A 13,402-nucleotide genomic window follows, 5' to 3' on the forward strand; every position below is an offset into this window, starting at 1 on the left:
GTTTACCTCTCCCCAATTTTTGTGTTGTCTGCAAACTTTATCAGTGATGATTTTATGTTTTCTTCCAGGTTGTTGATAAAAATGTTAAATAGCATGGGGCCAAGAATCAATCCCTGCAAAACCCTCAAGCAGAGCTAGCATGAATATGTCTACGCAAATTGGGAATCACACTTCCCAGCTCAAATGTATACATACCCTATGTGATGGAGCAGGAAACCATCTCTTGAGTCCCAGACTAGTGCTGTAATCATTGGACCATCATTCCATATCCTGCCTTTTAGCAGGCAGTGAAATTCCTGCTAGAGAACATAGCTAATAGAAAGCATGAAAGGACCAAGAGGTTCTAGATGGGATGGCAAGAGGGGTGAAAAAAGCAGAATTTTGATAATGTTTCTGAAGGCCAAGGCTGTGTGTGAACCACTGCTGAGTGATTAACAATCAGTCTGTTAGCCTATACAGAGAGTGTAATACAAGCATTTAAATCATTACTTGGTAAAGTGCTCCAAGAGCATTCCATTATGAAAGGTGTTACAAAAACCAAATACTCTTATCTACTCTGCTGTTATCAGAACTATACCAAAATATAGGAGTACTTGTGGCACCTTAGAAACTAACAAATTTATTAGAGCATAAGCTTTCGTGGACTACAGCCCACTTCTTCGGATGCATATATACCAAAATATGACTTTTATAAAAAAGTAGAGAATTTAAATTATTTTACTACATTCTGGACTGCCATATCCTGATAATTTTTACACACATTCAATATGTGATTGATCATAGCATTAAAAAGTGTCATCCCTGTGAATATACCCACTATTTTCAGGTAGAGAGGAAGCATATAAAAATCAAACAGAAGAGCTTTAGTAGTTACGGAAAAATATAGAATACAAATGCAAAATACGTGGTCACTTTTAAAAAAAATATACGATTTTGTAACTAAAATACCAAATTCTAACTCCTGGCTATAATTATCAACTCAAAAATGGCTTGTAATGAATAGTGTAAAGATACTGTCTCAAATAAGGTAACATACTGTTAATAAAGAGATGTGATGATTATATTACTATATGCTTCTCTGGACAAAAGCTCACTGTTGTAGCAATTATTGTTTTGTCTGTGATGTTTACATGGCAAGTATTTGTCAACTTGTTAATACTCCCTAAATAAACTGGAATCCTCCTGGGATGCTTGAGTGATAGTGTAGTGTCTGGAAAGAGTACATACAGAAACCACATTGCCACTTTGCAAATGTCCCAACTGATGCATTGCTCAAGAAGGTTGGTGAAGCGGAATGAGTGGAATAAACTCATTCTCAGAGAAGGAGAAACCTTTGATAGATTACAGCACAGCTTGATACAGTCAGAAATCCAGTGTGGCATATCCTGGGCTGTAATCAGCTGCCCTTTAATCCTTTCAGCAAAGGCTACAAAAAGGCTAGGACCTGAAAGTCTGCACATTCCAGGTGAATGGATAAGGCCCTCCAAATATCCAAGCTATGCTGCTTCTCTTCTGCTTTGTAAGAATGTAGTTTCAGAAAGAATACCAGAAGATGAATAGTCTGTCTGAAGTGGAATACAGACAGATAAAACCTTCGGCATGAATTTAGGGTGCAGTCTCAGGGAGTTCTTGATGGTGGAAATGAACATCTTGCATGCTCTCTGAATGGCTTGAAGCTCCAATATATTTATATGGAGCAAAACTTCCAGAGATTTACAGAGTGTCTGAGCCTAAGTTGATCCAGATGGGCTCCCCAACCTTTGGTAGATGCATCTGTTACCAGGGTCACAGTTGTTTCTGGTGACAGGAGGGGAATACCTCTGCATACTTTTGGCATATTCAGCCACCAATTCAGGGGCAGAGGGCTCAAGAAGGAGGCTAATGGTTTAAGGCAAAAGCAGTGGGGGGGATCAGGAGGGGAAGGAGGGCGGAACATTCAGTAGTAGGAGCAGAATGTTGGCTGGTCCAGGCCCCCCTCTTTGAGACTCAACTCCAGACCCCCTACCCTTCCCCTTAGCTGCCTTAGGTTCTCCCATTCCTTCCTTTCAAACAAGCCCCATGCTCCCTCCCTCCCTCTCAAGTGGTACCATATTCCTTCAAATACCCGGGTCCCCATTAGTTTCCCCAGTTATCTTCCTGCTTCTTGTGCTGGGTGCAAAAAAATAGATTTCTGCCTTCAACCACACCTGTCCCACTGCTCTGGACCTCCTGAGGGGGAAATCTGTGACTTTCTCAGTGGGGAGGAATGGCTTATGGAACTCCACAAAAACAAACATGTTGGCAAACAATAACGCTTCTGGGTGCCGTTATTTGGCTGAGGTATTGGACTAAAGACAGAGGATAACTTTTTTCCTTTAATCTTTTGTGTCTGCTATAATGGCATGGCTACATCTTTTTTCATGCACTGCTCAGGAAATCTAGGAGCATATCTTTCCCCAGCCACCACTGGGGGTGGGGAGTGGGAAGAGGAGTTATTAATAATGGAGAAGCTCATGTTTAGTGTGTGGTTGATTGCTGATATATCTTCATCTGAGAGACATAACAGTCTCTTTTGCCAACCCAATACTTCCATAAAAAGCAGGATCTTTGTGAAATGAGTTGTTGCTTTGTTGGAAGATCCTGTCTAAAACTAAAGAAACTAAATTCAGAAATGCCAACACTACATTCTGTATCAGTTCAGATTGTTGCATACATAATACATCTGACAAGCAAAGAAATGCAAATGTTAACCCATGTAACAATATATAGCTTCTATTCCTCCTCTCAGGCTTGGTCTACACTACCCCCCCTAATTCGAACTAAGGTACGCAACTTCAGCTACGTGAATAACGTAGCTGAAGTTCGAAGTACCTTATTTCGAATTAGTTCAAACTTACCTTGGTCCACACTCGGCAGGCAGGCTCCCCCGTCGACTCCGCGGTACTCCTCTCGGCGAGCTGGAGTACCGCAGTCGACGGCGAGCACTTCCGGGTTCGACTTATCGCGTCCAGACTAGACGCGATAAGTCGAACCCAGAAGTTCGATTTCCAGCCGTCGAACTTGCCGGTAAGTGTAGCCAAGGCCTCAGAGAGAGATCTTCCCACTAACGCAACCATGCAGAATTTCACCTGGTTGGGATGCCAGCACTCTAGCAATCCCTTCCCAATAATCAGAGTTGTGTCTTCTCATAACTCTCAATGCCTACCTGGAAGTTGTTCTTTTGTGTGTGCTGTCCCGTCCAGCTGTCGCTTTCCACAAAAAACACCACCACCACCTTTCCTGAACAACTGAATCAGTTTCCATCTACAAACCTTGCCGTCGTCTTCTCGCTAGGTTTCAACTGACTTTCTGAAATATTTTGTGGTATAATTTGATTTTTATGAAGGGCCTACATCAAATTAGAATGCATTGTCATGTCTTAAAAAAAATCTTCCCTTCAGAAGGATTCCAGAGTGTAACAGTCTCTGCCCTTAGAGATTTTTCACCCACTACTGCCATGCAGAGCGTCTGTAGTGGATGTGGAGGAATCATTCTGAACTAGAAAAGTACATCACAGCTCTATATAGTTGTATTCACCTTGTGATTTAAAAAAATAAAAGTTGGACAAGATCAGATCATGGATGAAGAACAGCCAGCTGAAGCTGAACCTGAGCAAAAAGAGGCAATGCAGCTAGACAGAAGAAAGTATTCTGAATTTGCAGCCAAAGTGCGGTGATTGAAGGTTCACATCCATAATTGGTCAATTCAGTCAGTAGTTTAGCAGTGGTCTTGGATTCCTCACTGACACAGCTCTCACATTGCAACAGAAGCAAGTAATGCTTTCTACTATCTCTGGTTAGCTAGGAGACTTTGTCCCATCCTGGTGAATGCAGACCTGGCCTCTGTCATTTATGCCTTGTCACCTCTCAGCTGGACTACAGAAATGCAGTATACCTGGGCATGAAACCTTCAACACTTAAGAAACTCCGCTAGTACAAAACACTGCATCACATCTCATCAGCAACACAGGCTACCGTGAGCACATCACACCTGTCCTCTGTTCTTGACACAGGTTTCCCACAGAATTTTGACACAGTTCAAGGTCTCTGTCTTTTTCTTTAAAGCACTCTATGGTTGGGGTCCAGGATACCTAAAAGCCTGTTTAAAGTTCCAGGATGAAGACTGTGGTCAACAACAATAAGAGTAAAGCTTGTCTATGTGGGATGGTATGAGAGCGTGCAATGAACTCCCCTAGGAACTAAGGGCTATCCCAAACCTCACCACTTTCCACTTCAAATGAAAGGTCCATTTATTTGAACTTGCCTTCTCTAGTATAAACACAAACATGTATGTAAAAAAGGTCCAGAAAAACAACCAAAGAATCAAACAAACTTACCAAAACAAGACACTGCACTTCACACGCTTCTCTCTCAAGGGAGAGGATGAGAGAGCAAACAGGTGACAGAAGTATAGTCATGTTGCACTACAGGAAGGTGCTCAAGATGCTACAGTAACTAACAACCTACATCTAGAATAGAATGTGTGACATCCAAGCAGGCGTGCAGGGGTGTGACAGAACTGCTGAAAGTGTGTCATTCCCACAACAATACGTGGCAGCCTGAATCTGACCAAACCCATGGGAGAGTATAAACAACCACAAGGGATACAAGAAAATAATAGGCTAAATTTGATTAACATACAGAGCCAAGACAGGCAGCCTCCTAAAAGAAAATTCCTATATTCTGAATGCTGCCATACCTGGACTTCACAAAATACCATCAACTATGGGCCCATCACAAAGACCATCCCTTCATCCACACATTGGGGTACTGATCACAGGTGAGGCTGAGCTGCATTGGCAGAGGACCCAATGGGTCTTTGCACTCCTCTGATCTGAGGGATGGGTGGGGAACAGTTCAGTCCCCTCTGTAAGTTAGAGATCTCAATATTAACTGATCTCTTGTTGGAGACAAATGTAAAGTAACAGTACATTTGAGGACAGGACAAGACTACATCTACACTAGCCCTTTTGTCGGTATAACCTATGTCCCTCAGGGGTGTGAAAAAAACCACACCCCGAGCGACGTTACTTACACCGACAGAAGCACCAGTGTGGACAGTATTGTGTCGGTGGGAGAGCTTCCCCGGCCGACATAGCTACCGCCGCTCATTGGGGGTGGTTTCCTTATATTGACAGGAGAGCTCTCTCCTGTCAGCATACAGCAGCTACATGGGAGATCATACAGAAACACAGCTGAGCCAGTACAGCTCTGCCGCTGCAAGGTCTCTAGTGTAGACATGGCCATAGTGAAAGACATATTAGATCAAATCTGTGGCTCATCTAGACCAGTAACCCATCTGACAGCAGCCAGTAACAGATGCTTCAGACAGAATGTACATTGATTCCAGCAATCAGGGAACAAAGACAAAGGCTATGTCTACACTACAGCTTATAGCGGCTTAACTTACGTTGCTGCAGGGTGTGTGTGAATAAGTCACATACACCCCCGACCCCACAGTGACATAAGTTACACCAGCATGAGCACCGGTGTAGACAGTGCTGTCGGTGGGAGAAACTTGCGGGGGCTGGAGTAGTTAAGAGCTCTGCATCGACTTAGCTATGCATTAGTGCAGCTATGCCACTGTCAACTCTCTAGTGTAGCTGTGCCCAAGGTGAATGGCACTAGATGCTCTTGGGAGAGCACTAGATCAACCATTGTTACATGCTAGATCAACAGAAACAAACTGCTTCACTATTTCCACACACACACACACACACACACACACACACACACACACGCACACACACACAGTTTGAATACGAAAGTGTGCACGTTCCCAAAGCAGTGCCTGCGAAGGGTTTGATTTTTCTTGGAAGGCATTAGTTACCATGGTAATGAAAATGATTTAAAAACTTGATCAAAGTAGGAAAAACAGGTCCATGAGGTAGAGGAGAAGGGAAATGGCAACATTCTCAACCTCATGCCCCTTTTCAATATGGGACAGCTCAATTCAGCATAATGGCTGCCACTTTCCGAAGAATACAAGAAAGGAAATAGATCAATGTACTCTATCGCCTCATACAGCTTGTACATCTGCAATAGTGCAAGCTAGCACCTGGCCCTAAGGCATACACTTATATACACAACTTGCACAGATATTTATATGACACATGGAAAGAAGAAAAACCCCTGTGATCAAAATTGATGTCCCCCCTAACAATCACTAATGTTTAAGTTTATACTATTTTTAGTTAAGTTATAGTTAGCTGCTTTTCTGATTTGTTTTTATACATCTATGGGGCTCCTAGTGAGTAATCGGAATATTCATTTAATCCTTTTCCTATAGTCTAGTGCCTTTAAAAACTCATTCGATTGAAAGGACTTAATGGCTAAGAGGGATTTATATCTGATATGTATCTTTCATTTCTCGCTTTCAGGCCAATCTTTTATTGAAAAACACTGAGAAATTGGCCTCTGCCTTGCTATAACAATCCTAGCACATCCAAGTTGTTGGCCATTTCCATACTTACATCATTATTTTCCAGACTTTTTAGGTACAGTTTCAAGAAAGCAAGTATACCTTCCTTTTGCTCCTGAGTAGGTCTCAAGCTTACTCGTTATCTGATTCCAGACCCTCTGACTTCAAATTCATTCTCCTTGAAGTGCCCTAACAGTGACTGGCCACAACTTACACTTTCAATGTCCAATTCCAGTTTGGGGCAATAAAAGCAGATTTTATTGGCATAGTAGAGAAAACATTGCAAAATAAAAGATAATTGGAAATAAATACATTAATAAAATTCAAAACAAAGTGCTGCTAACCAGTCACAATATATACTTTACAAATGTATGAAAATACTAGCTGGCCTCTAGACCATTCCCAGCACTCTGAAGACTCTCTCAATCAAATATTCAGCTGCTCACATTTCTCAACTTTTCCAACAAGCATAATTTTGATCATGTTTAGGCTCATTCTAACACGATAACAGTAAAAGTTTGTTATAAAGAGGAGGGTGATAAATTGTTTTTCTGAGCCACTTGAGGACAGGACAAGAAGTAACTGGTTAAATTGCAGCAAGGGGGAGTTAGATTAGACATTACAAAAACTTCCTTATTGTAAGGATAGTTAATATCTGGAATTAATTGCCTAGGGAGGTTCTGGAATCTCTGTCATTGGAGGTTTTTAAGAACAGGTTATACAAACACCTGTCAGGGATGGTCTGGATAATACTTAATCCTGCCATGAGTGCAGGGGACTGGACTAGATGATCGATCAGGGTTCCCTTGCAGTCCTACACTTCCATGATTCCCAGGCAGCTTCAAAATAATTAATACAGAACATAACAGTTTTCAGCTGCTCCTCTGGAGTTATCGCCTATATAATCAGCCACTTATTTTGCTTGTCTTTAAAGACTGCAGTTATATTCCAAAACAAAATTTTTAAAGATTTTTAATTAATTTAAAAAAAGATACTCACTGACTGGAACTTCCACTGAAGTCCAAACTCCTCAGTACTCACTCTGTCAATTGCCTTTCATCTCGAGAAGCACATTCATTAGCTATCTCTGTATTTATATCAAACTAGTACAGCACACAAGGACTTTGACCCTCCCACCAACTTACTCAGTCAGATGGCCTAGTGTATGACTCACTCACTTCTAACACTCAAACCTCAAAGGGACTGGTTTGGAATGTAGGTCTTGTTAAAACCCTGCTCCTATAGCAGTTACACTCCTAACCACTAGTTACTATCTTTTTACTTATCCATTGCTGAACATAGCCTTATAACTCCTCCCCACGTTGTTTACATTTTTAAAGAAAAAAATTGTCCTTACTGGAGCTCCCAGTCAATCCAAACTCCTGTGTCTGCACGGTCAACTGCCTCTCACTCTATCTGGGGCCTCTCAGATTGAGTAGGTTTCAGAGTGGTAGCCGTGTTAGTCTGTATCAGCAAAAACAACGAGGAGTCCTTGTGGCACCTTAGAGACTAACACATTTATTTGGGCATAAGCTTTTGTGGGCTAAAACCCACTTCATCAGATGCATGGAGTGGAAAATACAGTAGCAGGTATATATATACAGTACTTGAAAAGATGGGAGTGTAGTACGATGAGACCCTGAAACATAAAGCCTTGTATCAGAAGCCCAGTAAGAGGCCTAAAGCCTGAGCTAAAGTAATGGTCAAGACTTTGCTAACAAAAAGCAAAGTTATGCTGTGAGCCAGAGGCAGGCCCTGCTCACAGAAGCTGGCAAGGAAAGGGCTGATGTTGCATAAACATATACCTACACAGTATTGGTTACTAGAGATATAAACATTTGGTATGGGAACACTCTGATACTTGCACATTCCATGCAAATAACAAGGAACAATCTGACCCATCCTAAAGACAGGATCAAAAGTGTAATATGATGGATAGAGTTGTTTTGTTCAAACCAACATGTACAAGGTGAGAGGCGGGGTATTACTGCGTAGAGGGGTTGTACCTTGCTACATAGAGGGGTTGCACCTCAATACGTCAGGAGTGATGTGTAATTTGTTTGTACCTGTATATAAGAATGCATCCCTGAGTGGACGTCTTTGTCTGGCCTAGGGGGCAGTGGAAAGTCCCGCCACTGACTGAGCCAGTCCATTGCCAGGGAGCACATATGTACTAGCTAGCAGCACCTTGGATATCTAATCTGGGGAGCTAGAGACTGTGTTTCTCTTCAACAATAAACCTGGCCAGGTACCTTCGTATGTTACGAGAGTCTGTGGCCATTGGGGGTTCTCTCGGGGTCTGCTGTGTCAGCTATCTGCGCCGAGCCGGGGCAGCACACAGAGGGAACACGCACACAGCCAACTGATATCAACATTGAATAGAGCACAGCACCACACTGGTAAGGAAGTTGCCTTACCAAGTGGGGGGGGGGTCAGTGCTAATGAGACAATTCAATTAAGGTGGAAGCCAAGGGCGGAAAAATCACTTTTGTAATGGTAATGAGGGTAGCCCATTTCAAACAGTTGACATGAAGGTGTAATACTACTCAGATTGACAACTATTATTTTTGTATTTACAATTTACTATTACTATTTCCAGCTGGTTTTGCATCTAGAGCTTGACTATAGGTCATGCTCTTTGAAGACACCCAGTTAATTTCCATTAATAATATATTTGAATTAGTATGTAATATTTATTTCTGCAGATTGATCTATTATCCTATTTAAATATATTGCATCTTTCAGAGACAGCCACTGAAGGTCATTTTGCAATATCCAAACCATTATTAAACGTTCTCTGAAACCAGTGAGGACCATTCATTGATTTTCAACTTTTAATTAACTGAATGTGTATTTTTTAATTTCTAAATTAATTCTATCAACTGGAATTGAAGGATAGCTTTTTCTTTCTTTATGGCCCAAGTTAAGCTTATCTAATAATCAAGTAGTCTCTCTAGAACAAAAACAATGTTTTTCAATTTATTCAAAAAGAAGTGTTTCATAAACGCCCAGGCTATGAGCCCAGTCCTGCAAACACTGCTGGCAGCAAGCAATATGATTTGCTGTAAGAGCTTGGAGAACTGGTTCTTGTTTCTCTCCTAGTGCCTTACTGTGTAAGTAGTCCAATCAATGCCAATAACACCATTTGTGAAACAAAGATACTATGCAATGTAAGGGAGATAGAACTAAGCCCTAGAATTTAAATCACAGTTTAACTACTCAAAAGGATCTTGATTTGGTGTCTAGTATTTGCAGGACAGAGGTTCTAGGAGAGTTCAAAGATCTTTCAGATTGTGAACAGGTGTTGCACATTCTGTATGTATTTTAAAAATACTTTAACCCTTGTGGCAGAGCTCTGACCTTGTCCCCGTGGGTCCAGCGCTTCTAGGCGGTTTATGCTAGCCTCAGTGTCTCACTGCGACCCTCCCAGTAGCCCTTCTCTCTCTAGGGCCAGGGTTACAGTCTACTGAGCCCTTTTCATCATAAGCCAGCAAGGAGGTTGGTGTGAGAACTCCCACAGTCTCTCTTGTCTCTAGGGGTTATTTCAGAACAGTTTAGCCTCCTCTCCTGACAGGGGCCTGTCTTCCCTTCCCAGGAGGTGTTTTCATAGTGGCAGGTTGGGGGGAACCCGGGCCCGCCCTCTACTCCGGGTTCCGGCCCAGGGATCCTAATGGTAGCAGCTGTTGGCAGCCAATCTTTCACTGCCAGAGTTGCTACATTTCCCTGGGCTACTTCCCTACAGCTCTCCTGCTTCTCCCTTCTTCACCCTTACCTTAGGGCTCCCTTACCGATGGTTTGGGGGTGTCTTCATTAACCAGCCCTTCAGCCGCACTTCCGCTCCCTGGCTCTCCCCAGCCTAACTGGAGTGAACCCTTTTATAGTATCAAAAGGGCCTTAATTAGAGTCAGGTGTTCACATTACCTTAATGGACTCACCTGACTCTTTGCAGGTTAATTGGAGTCAGGTGTTCTCATTAATCTAGAACAGCCCCTGCTCTGGTCACTCAGGGAACAGAAAACTGCTAATCCAGTGGCCAGTATATCTGCCTTCTACTACTTTGTTGTACCCAACTGGTCTGTCACACCCTATTTATGTATTTTGAAAGCATTTATATCACAGCCCAGAGCCAGATTTTCAAAAGTGCTCAGCTTCCGATGTTTTGCCTAAATGAAGTTACTGGATTTGAAAACCCTCAAGCACCTAAGCAGCCCGTACTGTTCTAAATTTTTCTTTTTAGATACCATGCACATAGGATTTCTACTTGTCTACATGGGGCTCTGAGATGGGAGGGCGATGTCCCAGGGCATTTGGCCTCAAAGTGTTAAGGCTTATAAGCCAGGAGTGATTTAGAGGCACCTGGCTTTACACGCACTGTCAGTGTGCCAAAGTAAGAATGCAACGTATTGATTTATGCATTTGTGCACATCATGCCTGGGTGGAGGGGTCTGGCACAAAACACTGATCCTCTTGCCTCAAAACACTTTTCTGACTCTGACCTCAAAGTCCTTTCCTGGCAAGCAGGAAATATAGCATCCATCCTTTAGAGCCTCCCACTACTGACAGGGGAACATGCCTCAACAAAACTAGAGAAAATAATTTATATTATTCAATAGCTGCAGCCAGGGGTCCTCTAAAACATTGCAGGAATGATGTGATTTACTAAGAAAAAGAGAAACAAGAGAAATATTAATTGCACCTACACAATCCTGCCCGGAACAAGTCATCTAGAGACAGAGCAACTGCTCTTAGCAAGCAAACAACCCAGTTTCAAGAGAGACTGGGGGAACAATCTATATCTGAAGCCAACTGAAAAAACAGCCTAATTGGAATGATTGATGAGAGACCAGTAAAGGATCCAGTAGAACGGTCAAAAGTAAATACAGTCTCCAAGAAAAGAGATGGAGCAGCATCAGACAAAGCTTCTGCGGGGAAGCAACTATGCTAACTGTGGTCATAAAGGGTCTGAGGAGGTCTAAAGGAGACTGAGGGCATGGCAGTTCCAATGCAGCCTAGGAGATGGGCTCATGCCCAGCTGCCAGTGTCTAAAAGGGCTGAAAATTTTAAGAGCTAGAAGAGTTCCAACCTCCCTCACCCTCGGAATACGAGACCCCAGACTGAAACTGAGACTCCCGTGCATATGTTTTTTCTAAATGATCGTGAGCAGCTCTTTGTAACTTCTTTCGAAAATTAGGATGGCAGAACCAAAGAAAATATACCATATCTGAACAATTTCAGAGACACATAGACAAGTTCTCCTTGATTATGGGGACCATGTGATATATTACAGTGGTTATTCTCTAATTATTGTATCAAACTCCAAATGTTCAGACGCTGCACATTGGTTTATGGTCCCTGCAGGTTAAATTTTAACTTGCCCTATCTTTCAGAACTCATACACCATCTGGTCCTAGTGTCCTGTTGCTGGTTAATTTATCAATTTGTTACAGTATTTCCTCTTTTGAAGCATTAGTTTCTGATAGTTTCCCTCTTTATTACCTGGAACTAAATAGGTATCTTTCCAACATCCTGGGTGGTGGATATTGATGTAAAGAAATCACGTAGCTTCTCCTTTATCCTTAATTGCCCCCTTTACTCATGGGTAGTCCAGTTTTGTCTCACACCTTGAATTTTATTTTCCATGTTCCCAAATCCTCTCCATCCCATTTTCACACGGCATCCACTGGACAAGAGTAATTCCAGTTACCCAACAGTTATTTGCTGCCAACTATAACAGAAAGTATTAATCAAGACAGGTTTCTTTAATGAAAACTCACTGTGCAAATCAAAACATCTTTAGCAAAATTCATGCAGTAAGATAGTATAATGCAGAATGGAGCAGATTCAACTTAATGTAATGCTCATATATTCATAGAAATGCCAATGATCTTTCATGTGTGATCATGAAAAATCTAGACAATCTCATCACTTACCCCTGAGATCTGGAATCTTTCCCAAACATTATCAACATCTAAGTTTTGTTAATTTTTAGATCAACATTTTAGCCCTGTAGATGCAAATGTTATGATCTGGGATATATTTTATTGAAACCCATTAGGTGTGAACACACCCTTCATTTAAAATAGCTGAAAGAGACTGGGGCCCCACCTAAAACAAGGCATAATGGAGATTGTCCAGAAACTGGCACCATATGAGCACTTTTAAGAATTGATAACTCCCCATCTCGTAACTGCTGTTTAAGGTGAGTTGCATATGACCATTACACTGTAGGTGTATGTGTATCTCATGCACGGATGCCAGAGAGTATCCCCTAGTGGTACCCGTAGGTGTGGCCCCATTTACTCTCTGGCTTCCTCATGCTACAAATGAAGGGCATAAAAAGGAGAGCCACACTGATCATCTTTCAGTTCCTTTACACTGGAATACCACTGATAGACTCCAAGGTGTTGAGGAAGGAGGATGGGCCATGTAATGCACATATGTAACACATCTCAAAGAACAAACTGTTATGAGAAGCAGAATAGCCATTTCTTCTTCTTCTGGTGCTTGCATATCCCATTACACTGTATATGAATACCAGAACAATCCGGGGCCAGGCAGAGGAGAACAAGGGTGTGAACCTCCCCAAAACAAGCAAGTGAATCAACTGGTTGTATACAATGTTGTTGGGTATAAATATGTGTCACATAAGGCTTTTATAAAAGCTAGTAAAGTTTTGAACTTGATTGTCATTCGAAGATGAATTATGCATGTATATACACTTAGAAAACTGTAATTGTAAATAGGGTGTGCAACTACAGCATCACCTCACAGGAGTATGGGGAAGCAATTAGGCAGGGAGGGGCACCTCCCAGGCTAATTGCTTACATTAAACTAACTCCAAACATCTAACATTGTACAACCCAGGGAAAGAGAATGGTGGACCATTAAAGTAATGGAAAGACATAGAAACTGAAAAGAAGGCCATGCTTTCCCAAAACTGGGGTTATGTCTAAAATAGCATTTA

General features: G+C 42.0%; 1 protein-coding gene across 4 annotated transcripts in view; it reads right to left on the reverse strand.

Moving 5' to 3' along the window:
* The window catches only part of ASAH2 (N-acylsphingosine amidohydrolase 2), a 64,697-nt gene extending 57,063 nt beyond the window's left edge, over positions 1–7,634 (reverse strand). For 2 of the 4 annotated variants that reach the window (XM_065552027.1, XM_005292550.4), the window contains exon 1: positions 7,438–7,561. The gene's annotated coding sequence lies outside the window, so the exon portion shown is untranslated. Of the gene's footprint in view, positions 1–7,437 lie in introns of all 4 variants that reach the window. The other 2 variants (XM_024107258.3, XM_042856857.2) reach the window with 2 other exon arrangements.
* Positions 7,635–13,402: the final 5,768 nt, after the last annotated feature.

Source organism: Chrysemys picta, chromosome 7 (genome assembly GCF_011386835.1).
Source record: "Chrysemys picta bellii isolate R12L10 chromosome 7, ASM1138683v2, whole genome shotgun sequence".
In the NCBI taxonomy this organism is placed as follows: Eukaryota; Metazoa; Chordata; order Testudines; family Emydidae; genus Chrysemys; species Chrysemys picta.